Genomic DNA, 17,852 nt, shown 5'->3' with positions numbered 1-17,852 from the left:
GTAGATCCTTGATTATCACATCCATCATTATATTCAAAGATGAGCCTCCATTAATCATTTCATGTGCTATAAAACATCCCTCAATCCAAATTCCAATCTCTAGGGTACTTCAATTACCATTTCGTTCCTTGGGAGTAGGTCCTACCAAGTGATATTGAATTGGTTTATGTCAGCACCAGAGGATCAAGCTAGTGATATTCTTACCAAGGCCTTGGGAGTTAAGAAGCTTCAATGCTTCAAGTCCATGATTAGAGTTCACAAGCTCATATTGAGCTTGAAGGGGAGTATTGAGATTTTGAGCTCTGCATGAGCTAGATTCCACTATGTGCCTTGGTGATGTGTCAGGATATTATGTAGTGGAGTGTTTGGTGATCCACATCAGGATACGCTAGTGATTCTACAATTGAACTATGCCCATGTGGTCACATTGATTATGCCACATCTTCCTTTCTTAGTAGGTTCACACCACTTAGTGACTATGTGTATATACATTCTGGTCCTTTTCATATTAGTTTTTTATCATGTTGTAGACTTAGTTTTTTTTCATGGAAGAGGAAGAAAGGAGAAGAAGAACAGGAATTTGTGTGCTCAAGTCTCCATTACTTTTGTGTGTGCTCTTGGTCTCTTCACTAGTCTTTCCTCTTGTATGTTTTCAAGCAGGCCTATGGCTTCATGAAAATCCTCTAGTATAGCTCAACATACACTGAAAGGTCTATGCTGAGGTCCATTCTCAAAGAATTCTTTGCCTAGATTACCCATGCTTGTCTCCTCCACATATTGTATGCCCTACACCTCCTCCAATAGCAACTCCTCTACTACGTGCTTAATCTCCAAGTCCAGATTAGGGACATTACTTTCATCGTACAATCAAGCACTTTGAGGTTTTGATGGTACAACATACCGACAATGAGGTTATCATGGATTTGGATAGAAGATTACATATTTAATATAAAAAAAGAGCATATAAAAAAGAACAAAAAAATATTTGTGATTATTTTGTGTTGTGAAAAAGTTATCTTATTAACCAACCAACAAGTAAGATTGATAGCAAGTCTAAAAGTACAACAAGCATGCATGAAATAATAATAGTATATCTAGAGTAGCAAATCTAAGAAGCGTAAAAAATAATAAGATTTTATTTCTTAACAATAACTATAGACCTAGAATAGTGGGCAATACTATTCATAGTAGCAAGTCTATTTGCTACAATAGTAGTATGACTCACAAAAGCAATATTTTTTATTAGTCTAACATCTTAGAATTGCAAGCATTTAGATCATGTAGATTTGAAGGCGGTAGCACAAGGTAAGACTAAGATTATCTCCAAAAAATCTGACATGATGTACAAGGATTCTAAACCAATTTATGCTTGAATACTTGTTTTGAAGCATTGTTATAGCAAGGATATCTAAAGTGTACTCATTTTTTTTTGTTAAAATATGACTCCTCTTTATTCAAGTAAGAAAAATTGCTAAGACCACTAATAATGCATGCCAAGAAAAGAAAACCCACAGCTCCAAAAGTGAAAATTTCTTCTTTCAAAATTGTGACATTCAATCTACCAAAGAAGAAACACAACACTACAATGCATAATAGCCCAGCTCCACAAAGGGATACAAAGATGGTTATTATAGAGGCAAGACCAAAGGTCTAAGAGATAGAGGATGCACAAGTATTCCTAGTGATAGAAGTGCAAATGTTGCCACTACTCGAAGAAAGAGAAAATATGAAAGTGGGTGTTGCTCTATTCCCTAGCCGATTGGAGAAGCCCATGAAACCTATCAAAGAGTATGACTTGGTCAAAGACCTAGACACCTTCAAACCAAACCTAATATTCTGAGAGTTGTTGATGCTATCCCCTAGTTGTGGTCTAGTAAATGTCTGCAATCACTGACCTATTCTATGTACAGCAACACTCTCATGCTCATCAACCAAAACTACATTCTGCACATTATTGTAATAGCTACTCATTTCATCAAGAATATCCCTATTAACTCTCAATTCACATATAACAGGGTTATAACATCCATATCCAAGTCTACTTAAGAGAATATCCAACAAATATATATATATATTTGATCTGGGAACCAATTTACTCTGCAACTCATCAAGAATATGCACATAAGTAATACATCCAAATACTTTCAGATGGGACAGATTGGCTTTCTGCATGTAAAGTTCTCTTTGGGTGTCATATCATGTATAGTAGCAATGGCTATCCTATTCATAATGTGTATAGCATTAGCAACTACTTCAACCCAATATTAATGAGACAAGTTTTTTTATGACATTAATGCATGGGCCACCTCTACAATATACGTATTTCTCTCCTCAACAACTCCATTTTGCTACGGAGTATATCTCTCGTATATCTATGTATATATTGTCTCTATATACTATTTTTCTATAAAAAATAAAAAAACACATTGAAGAGATATTCTTCCTCAGGCACTTAATATGAAATCCTCTCTACTTCTCAACCAAAGCCTTAAAGCTTTTAAAGTGAGTAAACACCTCACTTTTCTCACCCATGAGGTAAACCTATACTTTATGAGTACAATCATCAATGAAGGAAACATAATACATTTTTAATTATCATCTTTAACAAGAGTAAACAATCTACAACATCAAGAGTAAACAATTTACTAACATTTTTCCCTTTTGTAATCAACCTATAATTATTTTTTATATCTTGTACATAACAAGCATAAGATGTGAACCGAACATGTAATCCCTATTCTACCATCTAAGTAAACGAAACCAAATTGTTTGTAATATTTGGTACATGCACACATCAACCAAGTACTCAGTTTTGCAATCCTATATACTCAAAGGAATAATTTCAACATGAGTATTGGGTGAGTTGTATCATCTCCTATCTCCACATATCAAAGAGACTCTAAATTGTGTATCTCTCTAAATCACTCTCCATGAGAAGTGTAACATGCTGTAATATTTCCGTTTGAAATATTACTAGACCAACCTCCCGCGCATCGTAAATTTGTGAAAAGGTTATCTCCATTTCCGGTAGCTGATTTATGACCGTACGCGAGAAATGGAGTACTCCGCATTGGTAAATCGGGACCGAAGAATCATGACCTCTCCACTGGCAAAACGAGACCGAGGGTTAAATAACCCGCATAACCATAGGTAAACAGCCTCTTGGGAAGAGGTCAAGAGGATAAGGTAATTGCAAATTTTCTTTTTTTTAATTACTTCCCCCAACCAAGCGTGGCTAAGGGAAGGGGATGGACTGAAATAGGGGAAATAGGAGAGGTGGAGGAAGAGGAGCCATGCAGGCACCACGTGGGGGAGGGAGACCTTACCCCCCTCCCTATAAATACCCCCCTCTAAGGGGTGAGAAGGGGGGGTGGTGGAAAAAGCTGAGAGGCCGCGGAGGGGCCGTGAGGAGGCTGCCGCTGAAGGGCCATGAGGAGGCTGCCGAGGAGAAGGCCAAAGGCTGCGAGGAGGAAGGAAGGAGAGGGTTGTGCTGCCTAGAGGGAGAGGGAAGTTGAGGATGCCGTGCATGGGAGTAGAGAGTCTGGAGAGTCTGCCGTCCAGCAAGAAGCTGCCGCCACGCTGCAAAAGGGGCTAGCGCCAATCGTGGAGGGTCGCCGCCTGTCAGGAAGAAGCGCCATGACGTCATGCTACAGCCGTTGGAAGATGCCACCTCACAAGCTGAAGCCGCCATCGCCAGTCGTCATATTCTTCCCCCTTAATCATCTTGTTGATCCGCATACTCCTGGGAAGTAAAAGATTCCTAAAGCTTTAGAAGCTTCATAGGAGCTTCTTTAGGAAGCTTCTAAGGGGGCTTCCCTAAGCCCCCTTCCCACCAATCACCTTTAAGCCTCCTAGGCTTGGGATTTTAAGCCCCCTTCCCACTACATTTCCCCCATAACCCCATCCCTATCAACCCCCCCCCCCCCCCCCCCCCCCCGAGGTCTTTGTAGAGAACAAGAGGGTTCCTTAACGCCCTTTCACACAGATCCTCCATAAGTCCATTTTTCCCGTGGCTTTGAAGAGGAAGCCTATAAGGCCATTTCTACCGAATCTCCCATAAGCCCTCTAGGGCCAGATTTAAAGTCTCCACTCCTGCAAGGTCCATCACAAGATCCTTTTCACGAACCCTCTCTTTTTCCGAAAGAAAGAAGGCCCAAGCTCCGAATCCTAAGGCCTTCCATAAGCTCCAAGTCCCATATACCCAAATCCTATAGGCCCAAGTCCCACAGACCGGCCTTTTAAAGATCCAAAGTTCCATGAAGGTATCTCCTGCGTACGAGGGAGAAGGGCAAGATCTTGAGGCTGCATACCAAGGCGAGTAAATTTATAGGCCGCGAAGGCAATCCGGAAGCCAAAATCACGCCTACAATGGGCCCTAAAAAGTCACAAGACGCGCCTGCGGAAGGATCTTCTCCTAGTATTTACGTGGATATTTCCCAGAGTCCACAAGTCCAGGTTTTATCTATTTGGATTCCACACAAAAGTATTGAATTAATCACGATAACTTCATGGAATTAGGAAGCACTCATGCATGTTCAAATTCAACTAGTCAAGTTAAATGCAATTGGAAAATGAATTGGCTATTTGAACATTTATTAGAAATAGCTTAAGATATGAAAATTGATCATTGGTACGTTCAATGGAATGAATGAAAAGAGCATAAGGTGTCTATGCATTTGTAGGACCTTATCAGTAAGTTTCCTTTTGTGCATTCAAAAGTGACGAGCCTAGGACAACTGTTGCCTCATTACAAGGTTGAAATTATTGAGGTACACCTTTTTACTAGGCATGGAAAGATTAATGGCATGTCACATTTTTAGATAAATCTTCCTTGTAATGATTCATGAGGAAAAGTTAACACCCATAAGATGTTATTCGAAAAGAAATAGAAGAGCATGAAAATGATCTATGGACTTGCAAGTGGCATGTAAAATGGAATAAGTTAACACTAGCTTTAGTTTTGTATGAACTTCAGTGACTACATTGTAGCTAGGAGAAAGTTGCGTATTGCATAGTCGTCATGCAAAAATGTCATTCATCAGGAGCCGCATTTAGGAAAGATTGCATGGTTTATCAAAGCATAAGATTCTAAAGTGTAGACAACAAGGTTGTAGGCATGATTAATTGATGTAAGTCCTAGTAGGACCTAGGAAAGTTAGTGTCCAGATTATCAGGCATTTTTACTTTACCAAGGAAAGATAGGGTTATTGTGAACCATGTGATGCATAGAAGCAATGAATCGCATGTTTACATGTATTGGTGTAGTTGTAACTATTTTTCCTCCTTTAGATCTAGTTTATTATCTCTAGGAAAGGTTCATCCTTGTCGCAAGACAAGTATATTGAGTTGTCTAAATCACCTAACCCACAAGGGATTCATATGGGCATGGTTCAGTCGATATGACAAATATCCCAAGTGCTAACTAGGGTTTAGCGCGATAAGGATTCGACCTAGTTTTACACTTGTTGCCAAGTCAAAGTCCTCAAACCCAAAGGTCCTACCCACCTTCCCGGACAAATTGAGCCAATGGGACACGCACGCAAATAATGATCTAGGGTTTCTACCCTAAGGATCATTCGACCTAGTGCTAGAACTTGGTTTGAGTTGGAATCCCTAGGACCGAACGTTGTCGGTCTAGTGCAATTAGGATTGGGGTGAGTGAGAAGACGCCCTAAACCCTACTTCGAGTCTAATCATAATTCTTGACCAGAAAACACCATTCAAAAGTGAAATGATCTCTTGGAATGGAGGCGACACTTGTGCAACAAGTTGCAACATCGCATAGCCTTGTGGTTTGATCACAAGAAAGTTTTGCCAATCCTTGGAATGAGGTTGGCAGGTTCTTGCGCAAATTTAACTTACAAGAGGATGAGTAATCATCCTGTTACATCACCTTTCTTGGGGAATAATTGCCAAGAAAAAGGAGAGTTAGGTATTTGCCTGGAAGCAAATGACCAATCAATAAATTGAAGGGACATGGTCGCCAGGATTTACTATTAATAAAACCTAAGGTATTGGTTAAGTTGGGTTAACAGGGTATGGCCCTAACCCAAGGACAAAAGGGTGAACAAACAAACCCTTGGGGATCTTGCCAAGTCGCAATTGATCCCAGATCGAATGCTGGATGCATTCGGAGAGAAAGATTCACTCCTTAACAGTTGGCCAAATAAACGACCACTGAAATTGATTGTGCTTCTAATAGTTTAGAAAGCACTGTTTGCATTGTTTGCTCAAGGAACTAAAGGATGAAAAGATATCTAAATGCTTCAGGTTGAGGGCCTGAAGGGAGAGGCAGCTTCAGTTACCCCCGACTGCCTGCCTGACCCTAACCAAGGGGGTTGTTGACCGCGCCGGGAACGTGGACCGAACCCGCCGTGAGAGGTCTCTCCGTTGAGCTCTACTTGGAGCAGGAGGACGCTTGGGTGCCAGGGGGGGCTCTGGCTGTAAATCCCTCGCCTTCCGGGTCCTGCACAAGAGGCTAACGTGACTCGGGATTGGATCTCGAGGCCCGCATAATAGTCTACGGGCAGAAGCTTGGAATAGTGATCCCTAGCGGATTACTGGATAAGCCTTCGGGCAGATTATGGACAAGCCTACGGGCGGAACTCCTTGTATTCCAAAGATAAAATGATGAAATGATAATAAAGAAGTTGTTTGATATTGTTTTTCTATGTCACGTGATAAGATTACGTGAAGGAACCAGTGCTTAACAGGGTTAATTAAAGAAGCTGATTGTTATATGTCAAATTAATGTGTTAGATAATTACATAACTAAAACAAACCGAGGAAAGTGCGGAGAATGGACCATGGGTCCGTCCTACGGATGGGTGGTCCCGGTTAGCCGGGAACTTTTCTCAAAGATCTGGAAGAGCAGCGGGAGGTTCATCGAAAGCAATGACCGAGAATTATGTTTTACCCAATTTACGCTGTTTTAGGGGAACGGAATGGGACTATGGCAGAGAGGTTGAGTTTTGCATCCCTCTCGTTTCCCATTCTCCTTGAACCAAGTGCAGCGTGATTCCGCTTCGGACCTGGCATTTCTGCGTAAAGTAGTTCGCTCGGGTCTGACGCTAGTTGCTGCTAGCTAATGACCAAACAGGAAAACCCAAATTCAGGTCGATCCTAAGTGGGAACGGCCAGGATACTTCCGCTACGTGGCAGACGCGGGAAGACCTAGATCGCAAGTCCCGTAACATTCCATGGGAGTGCCGGGCGGAGCTTTCTAGACATCCTTTCCGATGGACTGCTAAGACGTGTCCGGGATGATTCTAGGGGACACGTTACACATGCCCACTCCTCAAATTGCGGGATACGTCTTAGCAGCCCATCGAGAGATCAATCTAGAAGATGCCGACCAACACTCCCAAGGAATGACACGGGGTTTGCCAACTAGGGTCTCTCGAGTCTGCCTCACAACGGAACTTATCCGGCCGTTCCCACTAGGATCGACTTGAAGTCCGGGTTCCTAGTAGTCGAGTTTTCCTAACAGCCTTCTAGCATCGGTCGACTGCCGCTCCACTTTGCGTAGATACAACTAGACCCAAGCAGACTCATACCACACTTGGTTCAAAGAGAATGGGAAACGAGAGGGAGGCATTGCTCGACCTCTCTGCCCATAGGGCATAGTCCCATTCCGGTCCCCTAAAACGGTGTGAATTAGGGTTCTAACCAACATTGTCCAAGGTCATCATCCAACTTTTCCTAACATTCCTCGTTAGCACTTCCTTTGAGGAAAGCTCTCGGCTAACCCAGACTACCCTTCCGTAGGATAGACCCATTGGTCACATCCACCACGCTTTCCTCGGGGGTTGTTTTAGTTATCTAATTACCTATCACGTTATGTTGACACATAAAAGCAGCTTCCTTGTGTAATATTTCCGCGTACCATGTACGGTAAATATTAACTTGCCACACGTCATATGAATCTCGTGCAAGGATTATCACTAGGCCAGCAGTTGAGCTATAGCTACACGCGGGGAATAGAGACATTCCATCGTCAAGAAAATAGGGCCGAGGGATTCGAACCGGCATAGCCGCGGGAAAACCCCCCCTCTTGGGAGGAGGATAAGGGGATAAAGGTAAGGTTATTACAAATTTTTTTATTACCCTCCCCAGCCGATGAGTGGCTGGGGGAAAGGGATGGGCTAGTGGAGCATGGGAAGGAAGGATGGGAGAGAGGCCATGCATCCGCCACGTGGGCAGACCCCTCTCTCCCAAGGACCTATAAGAACCCCCTCTAAAGAGAGACAGAAGCTGTGGGGAAGGCCGTCGTGAAGGCTGCCGTGAGGGGAGAAATGGTCGCCAGGCTGTGAGAAGGAGGTGGACGGGCTGTGTAGAAGGGGGAAGGGAGGACATGGCTGTGAGAGGGAGGAGGGCGGACCGTGTGCCGCAGGAGGCCGCCGTGTGAAGGGGCTGGCCGTGGATGGAGATCGTCGCCATGGCACCGTCCGCCAGCCGCCACGCCAGTCGCCAGCTGCCGCAGGAGCCGCCCCAGCTCGCCGTGTCCAGCCCAGTCCGCCGCCACAGTCGCCAGACTGCTCCAACTGCCGCCACGCTGTCCACAAACCCCCTCCCCACGTGGTCCTCTGGAAGCAGAAGCTTCCTAGAAGCTTCTAAGCAGGGGGGCGGCCTCCTTAACCCCCTTTCCCACAACGACTCTAGAAGCCCTTCCCACTACCATTTTCCCCCTTAGAAGCCTATCCACACACACCCCGGGAATTCAGAAGAGAAGGAGGTGACACGGGGAGGCCTCGTTAAGCCCATTATTCCCGGGATTTGAAGAATAGGAGGTGACAAAAGTTGCATAAGCTCCCTAGGCCCAGATTTTGTAGAGAAGAAGAGGGGTCCTCAACACCTTTCCACAATATCATTAATCCTCAGGATTTTAGAAGAGTAAAAGAGGAAGACTATAAAGGTCCTTCCCCACCAATTCCCCCAAAGCCGGTCCTTGGATTTTTTGTGGAAGAAGAAGAACTCCAAAGGCCCATTCGCAAGAGCCTTTTTCCGCGGACATCATCAATCCTTCCTTAATCCGGAATTTCAAGGAGGACTAAAGCTCTCAAATCGCCACTGTCAAAGGGATCTCATAAGAACCCTAAGGGTCGCCAAGGCAAATTCTGCAAATCGGAACTTCGGTCAAGGAAGCCATATAACAAAGGGAGTTGCGCATACAAAGGAGGCGAGCCAAGGTCATAAGATTGCAAGCCAAGGCAAAAAGTTGAAGTCCACAAAGGCTAGCTGGAGATCGAATTCGCGATGGTTTCTAGAAAGATCACAAGGTGCGATGCGGAAGGTTCACCCCGAGCATACGTGGATATTTTCCGGAGTCCGCAAGTCCAGGTTTTATCTATTTGGATTCCACACAAAAGTATTGAATTATTCACGATAACTTCACGGATTAGAGGCACTCATGCATGTCAAATGCAACTAGTCAAGTTAAATGCAATTAGGACATGAATTGGCTATTTGAACATTATTAGAAATAGCTTAAGATATGGAAATTGATCATTGGTACGTTCAAAGGAATGAATGAAAAGAGCATAAAGTGTCTATGCATTTGTAGGACCTTATTAGCAAGTTTCCTTTTGTGCATTCTAAAGTGACGAGCCGAGGACAACTGTTGCCTCATTACAAGGTTGAAGTTATTGAGGTACACCTTTTTACTAGGTATGGAAAGATTAATGGCATGTCACCTTTTTAGATAAATCTTCCTTGTAATGATTCATAAGGAAAAGTTATCACCCATAAGATGTTACTCGAAAAGGAATAGAAGGGCACAAACATGAACTATGGACTTGCAAGTGGCATGTTTATTTGATGTAAATCCTAGTAGAACCTAGGAAAGTTAGTGTCCAGATTATTAGGCATTTTTACGTTACCAAGAAAGGATGGGGTTATTGTGAACCATGTGATGCGTTGAAACAGTGAATCGCCTGTTTATTGGTGTAGTTGTAACTATTGATCTAGTTTATCACCCTTGGGAAAGGTTAGGTGTTTGCCTTGAAGTAAATGACCAGACAATAAACTAAAGCGACATGGTCGCTGGAACCTACCACAGCTAAACACTAAAGTATGGGTAGGGTATGATCCTAACCCAAGAATGATAGGAATCTTGCCAAGTTGCAATTGATTCCGGATCGAATGCGGGTTGCATTCGGAGAAAAGGAGCCACTCCTTAACAGTTTGCCAGCTAAACGACCATTGAAATTGATTGTGCTTGTAACAGTTTAGAAAGGACTGTTTGCATTGTTTGCTCAATGAACTAAAGGATGAAAATATATCTAAAGCTTCAGGTTGGTGCCTGAGAGGCAGCTTCACTTACCCCCGACTGCCTGCCTGACCCTAACCAAGGGGGTTGTGAACCGCGCCGGGAACGTGGACCGAACCCGCCGTGAGAGGTCTCTCCGTTGAGTTCTGCTTGGAGCAGGAGGACGCTTGGGTGCCAGGGGGGGCTCTGGCTGTAAATCCCTCGCCTTCCGGGCCCTGCACAAGAGACTAACGTGACTCGGGATTGGATCTCGAGGCCCGCATACTAGTCTACGGGCGGAAACTTGGGATAGTAATCACAGGAAGGATTACTCGATAGCCTTCGGGCGGATTATGAAAGCGCCTACGGGCGGGAACTCCTTGTATTTCAAAGATAAAAGGATATAATGATAATAAAGGAGTTGTTTGGCATTGTTTTCTTTATGTCCTATGATAAGATTACGTGAAGGAACCAGTGCATAACAGGGTTAATCAAGGAAGCTGTTTGTATATGTCAAATTAATGTGGTAGGTAATTACATAACTAAAACAAACCGAGGAAAGTGCGGAGGATGGACCATGGGTCTGTCCTATGGATGGGTGGTCCCGGTTAGCCAGGAACTTTTCTCAAAGTCTTCAACGAACAGAGGATGATCGTCATCACCGAAACAAGTAACGAGGACGATGACCTAGAATTAACTATTATCCGATTCACGCTGTTTTAGGGGAACGGAATGGGACTATGTTGTAAAATATTACACGGCGCAGCGAACAGAATCTGAGAAAGAGATAGAGAGTACACAACAGATAAGAGGAGAATCAGTAAAATTCTTTAACTCCAAACAACTGATACAAAGATGGCTCTGTCCACCCGTGCGCTTCCAATGAATGAAGCTTAGATGGCGATCTAGACAGAAGATAGGTGAAGAGCTTAAGGCTAGCTGGAACAACAACTCTGACTGGGTGAAAGATGAGTATATGATGGCTGCGAAGGGGTTTAACTTTTATAGCCCGCGAAGGACGTTAGGTCGGCCTGCTGACCGACCTACCATATGAGCCTCCACTAGTCGGCCAGGGAATATTCCAGGGAATATTCCCTTTACCATCGGGCCGGGGGCGCTGCCCCCGGACCCCCGCCAGGGGGGCCGCTGGCCCCCCTGGGACCCCCCAGCCAGGGGCCGCTTCCGCGGCCCCCGGACCCCACAATAGGGGCCCCTTTTAACTCCCTTACTACGCAACTCAATGCAATGTGCCTCGAGTTGCTACCAGCTTAACCACTCTGTCTAACCCAAAGATTAGACCCACAATGGTCACCTTTTTGCCATCCGGTCACATAGACCTCATCTGATATACAAGTCAGGACTCCACCAATGTCCGGGCTCACACTTGGCTTCTCCTCATAATGGGGGCCTTACAACTTTGAGCACCATGGATCATTGGTAGTACCTAATGAGGGTGGGGCATTGATCATATCTAACACCCCCCTCAATGTCCACCCATAGGTGAACTATCTCCTCGGCCCAATGCCGAGTCTCTGAAGATGAACTTGAAGCAGATCCTTCGTAAGTGCTTTGGTGAAGATATCTGCTCCATTCTCCTCTGTTGGACAGTAGACCAATTCCACTATCCCATCCTCCATCAAATCACGCACATAGTGATACTGGATCTCTATATGTTTGGTGCGTGCATGAAACACTGGATTTTTGGCAATGGCGATGCAACTCTGATTGTCACATCTCAGCACAGTTGGTTCTTCATCCTGCACTCCCATATGCCATAGAATCCTTCTCAACCATACGGCCTCACATGCAGCAAAACAAGCTGCCTTGTACTCTGCTTCGGTAGAAGACAATGCCACTGTTGGTTGCTTCTTACTAATCCAAGAGAAAATTCCTGAACCCAAAGAGAAACAATAACCAGAAACTGACTTCCTGGAATCAATGTCTCCTGCCCAATCTGAGTCACAGTTCCCCACAAGAGAAGTTCCGAAACTGTATGTGATACCATAGTCAAGAGTTTTCTTCAAGTATCTGAGCACCCGCATCCCAGCATTCCAATGACTCTCATGAGGTTTGTTTGAGAACCTGCTCAAAACACCAACAGCAAAACTGATATCTGGTCTGGTGTTACACAAGTAGATTAGACTGCCGACCAACCTCCTATACCTCCCAATGTCTGCTAGTGCTGATGTATCCTCAACGGATAACTTTACATTCACCTCCATAGGTGTAGCTATCTCCTTGCACTCGGTCATGCCAAATGCCTTCAAGATCTCCCATGCATACTTCTTCTGAGAGATGAAGATCTTTCCTGGCTCTTGCCAGACTTCAATCCCCAAACAATAGTGCAGCAAGCCCAAGTCTGTCATTTCAAACTCAAAACTCAAAGCCTTTCGAGTTTGGTTGATCATATCTTCATAGTCACCTGTAATAAGAAGGTCGTCCACATATAGGACAATCACTGCAGACTTTTTACCATCCCTGTAAACATACAAGTTAGCATCTGAGGCACATCTTTTGAAGTTTAGGTTTAAAAAGAACCTATCTATCCGTTGGTACCATGCTCTGGGGGCTTGTTTCAGCCCATACAATGCCTTCTTCAGTTTACACACTTTGTTCTCAGAATGGGGGGCCTCAAACCCTGGTGGCTGAGCCACGTACACCTCCTCCTTGAGGTCACCATTTAAGAACGCTGACTTAACATCCATTTGGTACACTGGCCACTTCTTGTGGGCAGCCACTGCAAGTACCGTGCGAATAGTGGTCATTCTGGCAGTTGGGGCAAATGACTCTTGAAAATCAAACCCTTCAACTTGTGAAAATCCTTGGGCAACCAGTCTAGCTTTGTACTTTTCTAAGGTACCATCAGCCTTGTACTTTACCTTCCAGATCCACTTGGTGCCAATAATCTTCCGCTTTGCTGGCCGATCCACTAGCTCCCAAGTGTCATTCTTCATTATGCTGTCATACTCCGCCTGCATAGCAGCCTTCCATGATGGATCTGCAAGTGCTTCTTCTAAGTCAGTTGGCTCCTTTACTTCTCTCATAATCTCAACCATCAAGGCCATGTTGACTATGTGAGCGGAAGCCCTCCTTTGCTCCTCTATTCTCTGAGACCTCCTTGGTCCGTCTGCCTTCTCCTCAACAGATGCAGGCATAGGATTATTGTGGTCATAGAGCTGCTTCACCCAGCGCGGCAATGGCTTTTCCGGTGGGGTGATGTCAGGTTGGTGAACTTTTTCCTCATCATCTGAAGATGATGCTTCCTCCTCCTTAAGGATAGGGATAGCTCTCGGGACAGGTTCATAGTGGACTACTTCTTCGCTTGATGATAAAGTGGAAGACCTTGCCTTCTCCTCCTCCACTGTATGCGGCTCCTCCTTGAACACCACATCACGGCTCGCGATGATCTTCTTTGCCTCTTGGTCATATAACTTGTAAGCCTTCTGCTCATCACTATAACCCAAGAAGATACATTTTCTGCTTTTTGGTTGTAACTTGTTTCTCTTCTCATCTGGAACATGTGCATAACATTCACATCCAAAAATTCTGAAATGTGAGACAGATGGTTTCTTACCAGTGTAAGCCTCATGAGGTGTTTTTCCCTTGAGAGCCTTTGTATAGCTCCGATTTAGAATGTAGACTGCAGTATTAACAGCTTCAGCCCAAAAATGGTTAGGTAATCCCTTGCCCTTTAGCATGCATCTTGCCATCTCCACAATGGTGCGATTCCTGCGTTCCACAACACCGTTCTGCTGAGGTGTGTGAGGCGTTGTCAATTGACGCTTGATACCTTTGCTCTTGCAAAAGCCTTCAAACTCCTTTGAGTTGAACTCACCACCACCATCTGTTCTAAATTTCTTCACACTTTTCCCTGTTTCATTCTCAACAAGTATTAGCCATTCTTTAAACTTACCAAAAGCTTGAGCCTTATCACGAAGGAAGTACACCCACATCTTCCTACTGTAGTCGTCGACAATCAACATAAAATAAGAAGATCCCCCCAACGCCTGTGTAGGCATCTTACCACACAAGTCAGCATGCACCAACTCTAGAGGAGCATGTGCTCTATTCTTGCTTTCTTGTGGAAATGCCTTTCTCTGTTGCTTGCCCATCATACAAGCTTCACATGGTTCCTTCAATTCAGTTATTGTAGGTAGGTGAGCAACCATACCTTGCTTTTGCATCTCCTTCAATACTGCAAATCCGATGTGTCCAAACCTTTCATGCCAAAGCTTACTTGTGCCCACTCCAGCGGTGGCTGTAAGAGCACTTAGCTCATACAGGTTGTTCCTCCTTTCTCCTTTGCCAACAATTGTGCCAGCATTATCAATAATTTCTGCACCTGTCTTCTTGAACCTCACTTCATGACCAAGATCAGTTATGGCAGCAACTGATAAGAGATTTCTTCTGATTTCGGGAACATACAACACATTTGAAAGCTTTTTGACTTCACCATTTGCAGCAACAAAAGAAATAGTACCTGTGCCCGCAGCAGGGCATTTAGCATCATTTCCAACCGTCACAGTGATGGATTCTTGTAGAGGCTGCATAGAACTGTATAGACCTTTCTTGTTGGTCATGTGACGGGAGGCCCCACTATCCAACACCCAAGAGTCAGTGGTAGATTCTTCTTGCGCCGAGGAGCACACTTCCTCAATGGTCGCCATGAATAATTCCAACTCTGCTTCAGCCGTATTGGCTGTCTCTTTCCCTTTACTTTTAAGGGTACCATTCTTTTCATCTGCCTTCTTGACACGACAATCTGCAATTGCATGTCCTTTCTTCTTACAGTAGAAGCACTCTCCTTGAAACTTCTTCTTGCCGCCCTTCTTCTTTTTGTCACCATCATTTTTGGTGGAGGAAACACCTTTGCCTTTTGCATTGGCAGAGAATGCAGCATCTCCATTGTTGCTTCCTTCTCGGGCTTTCAGCCTCAACTCCTCCTCCATTAATAATGCACAAAACTCCTCAAAAGTCAAAGCTTGAGGTCTCACCTGAGTATTAAGGGCAGTTACTAGTCCATCAAACTTTTGTGGACAAATCCGAAGACACCTCCGAGCTAGCTCTTCGCTAGTCTTTTGTATCCCAGCACCAGCCATCTGATCGCGCAGATTCTTAATCCGAGTGATGAATGCTTCAACCGTCTCTCCTTCAGCAAACTTCTCCGCTGCTAGTTGATTCTCCAAGTTTTGAATCCTTGTTTGGTTTCGTGTTTCATACTGACTCCTTAGTACATTCCAAGCCTCTGACGCTTTGGTTGTATGCTGAATCAGAGTCAAAACACTGTCAGAACAGCTTGTAACTAAGGCACACAATGCATCTGCATTCCTTCGTTTCCAAGCTCGTAGAAGATCTGCATTCGGAGGAATCATCACACTAGGATTTGATGGGTCGGGGGTAGGCTGTGGTTCTGCGTCAGTCCCCAGCACAGTCTCCAGAAGCTCATAAGAATCAAGGATAGTAGTAATTTTGAACTTCCACAAGGTGTAGTTTGTACCATCTAACTTGCCTTCGCTGAAGGTTGGTGGACGAATCCTCAGTGTTTGAATAGCCGGTACAGCAGCACCACCTCCTGCACCGCTTCCTGATGCGCCAGAACTGCTTCCCGGAGTCGACATCGTTTCTCTTTGCTGTTGAAGCCTTTGCCTCTTGCACTCTCTCCGATCTCTAGAGCCCCCTGGGCTCTGATACCATGTAAAATATTACACGGCGCAGCGAACAGAATCTGAGAAAGAGATAGAGAGTACACAACAGATAAGAGGAGAATCAGTAAAATTCTTTAACTCCAAACAACTGATACAAAGATGGCTCTGTCCACCCGTGCGCTTCCAATGAATGAAGCTTAGATGGCGATCTAGACAGAAGATAGGTGAAGAGCTTAAGGCTAGCTGGAACAACAACTCTGACTGGGTGAAAGATGAGTATATGATGGCTGCGAAGGGGTTTAACTTTTATAGCCCGCGAAGGACGTTAGGTCGGCCTGCTGACCGACCTACCATATGAGCCTCCACTAGTCGGCCAGGGAATATTCCAGGGAATATTCCCTTTACCATCGGGCCGGGGGCGCTGCCCCCGGACCCCCGCCAGGGGGGCCGCTGGCCCCCCTGGGACCCCCCAGCCAGGGGCCGCTTCCGCGGCCCCCGGACCCCACAATAGGGGCCCCTTTTAACTCCCTTACTACGCAACTCAATGCAATGTGCCTCGAGTTGCTACCAGCTTAACCACTCTGTCTAACCCAAAGATTAGACCCACAATGGTCACCTTTTTGCCATCCGGTCACATAGACCTCATCTGATATACAAGTCAGGACTCCACCAATGTCCGGGCTCACACTTGGCTTCTCCTCATAATGGGGGCCTTACAACTTTGAGCACCATGGATCATTGGTAGTACCTAATGAGGGTGGGGCATTGATCATATCTAACAGTATGTCTTGTGGCAGAGAGGTCGAGCCCTGCATCCCTCTCGTTTCCCATTCTCCTTGAACCAAGTGCAGCTTGAATCCGCTTCAGACCGGGCGTTTCTACGTAAAGTAGTTCATTCGGGTCTGACGCTAGTTGTTGCTAGATAATGACCAAACAGGAAAACCCAAATTTAGGTCGATCCTAAGTGGGAACGGCCAGGATACTTCCGCTACGTGGCAGACGCGGGAAGACCTAGATCGCAAGTCCCGTAACATTCCATGGGAGTGCCGGGCGGAGCTTTCTAGACATCCTTCCCGATGGACTGCTAAGACGTGTCCGGGATGATTCTAGTGGACACGTTACACCTTGATTAACCTGTTAATCACAAGTTCCTTTACGTAACTTAGGGCACTGACACGAAGACAAGATAAAACAAGATAAAACACTTCCTTAACTTATCCTCAGATTAATGTTTGTCTCTTGCCCATATAGGAGAATTAAGTTTCCTTTCTGCCTCGGCAGAAAAATCCTTCTGTACCTCGGAAATAAAAACCCGAAGGTTTATCCTACCAAGATTTTGCTTTATAACTAGTATCAAGGCCTCGAGATCCCATCTCGAGTCACATAGAACACGTGTAGGGCCGGAGGCATTGGGATTTATGGCTAGAGCCCCCATTGGCACCCAAGCGTCTTCCTATGCCAAGTAATTTCCACAAAGAGACCTCTCACGGCGGGTTCGGTCCACATTCTCGGTGCAGATTCATAACCCCCTTGCTTAGGGTTTGGCGATTCGCGGGGGGTAGCTAGCGCCATCCTTCCTTAATTATCCCTTTAGGAAATCATCCACAGCTAAAGCAACCAACCTAATAACATTTACTAGGGAAAACATCCCTTTTGTTCCCATGGCAATCCATCATCACAAACCCGGCCATGAAATCATCAATCATACCCCACTTGGATTAACATCCAAAACCACATTAACAAACAGTGGAACGCACAACCACTTGCTTCAAGGCATCGCAATCCCATTGCATGCACATCCAAAACTTAATTAGGATGTATCAAACACTTGCTCAAGGAATTTACAACCTTCGTTAAAACCATTTCAATAGTTCCAAGCAACATACTTATCATGATTCAACTTTCCTGAAGTTCCCTCTCCCCCTTGGGTTAGGGCTTCACAAGGGCGATTTAACAAGTTC

Source organism: Lygodium microphyllum, chromosome 9 (genome assembly GCF_053477565.2).
Source record: "Lygodium microphyllum isolate KBCC chromosome 9, Lygodium_microphyllum_v1.1.10, whole genome shotgun sequence".
In the NCBI taxonomy this organism is placed as follows: domain Eukaryota; kingdom Viridiplantae; phylum Streptophyta; class Polypodiopsida; order Schizaeales; family Lygodiaceae; genus Lygodium; species Lygodium microphyllum.
This window is presented reverse-complemented; position numbering follows the sequence as displayed.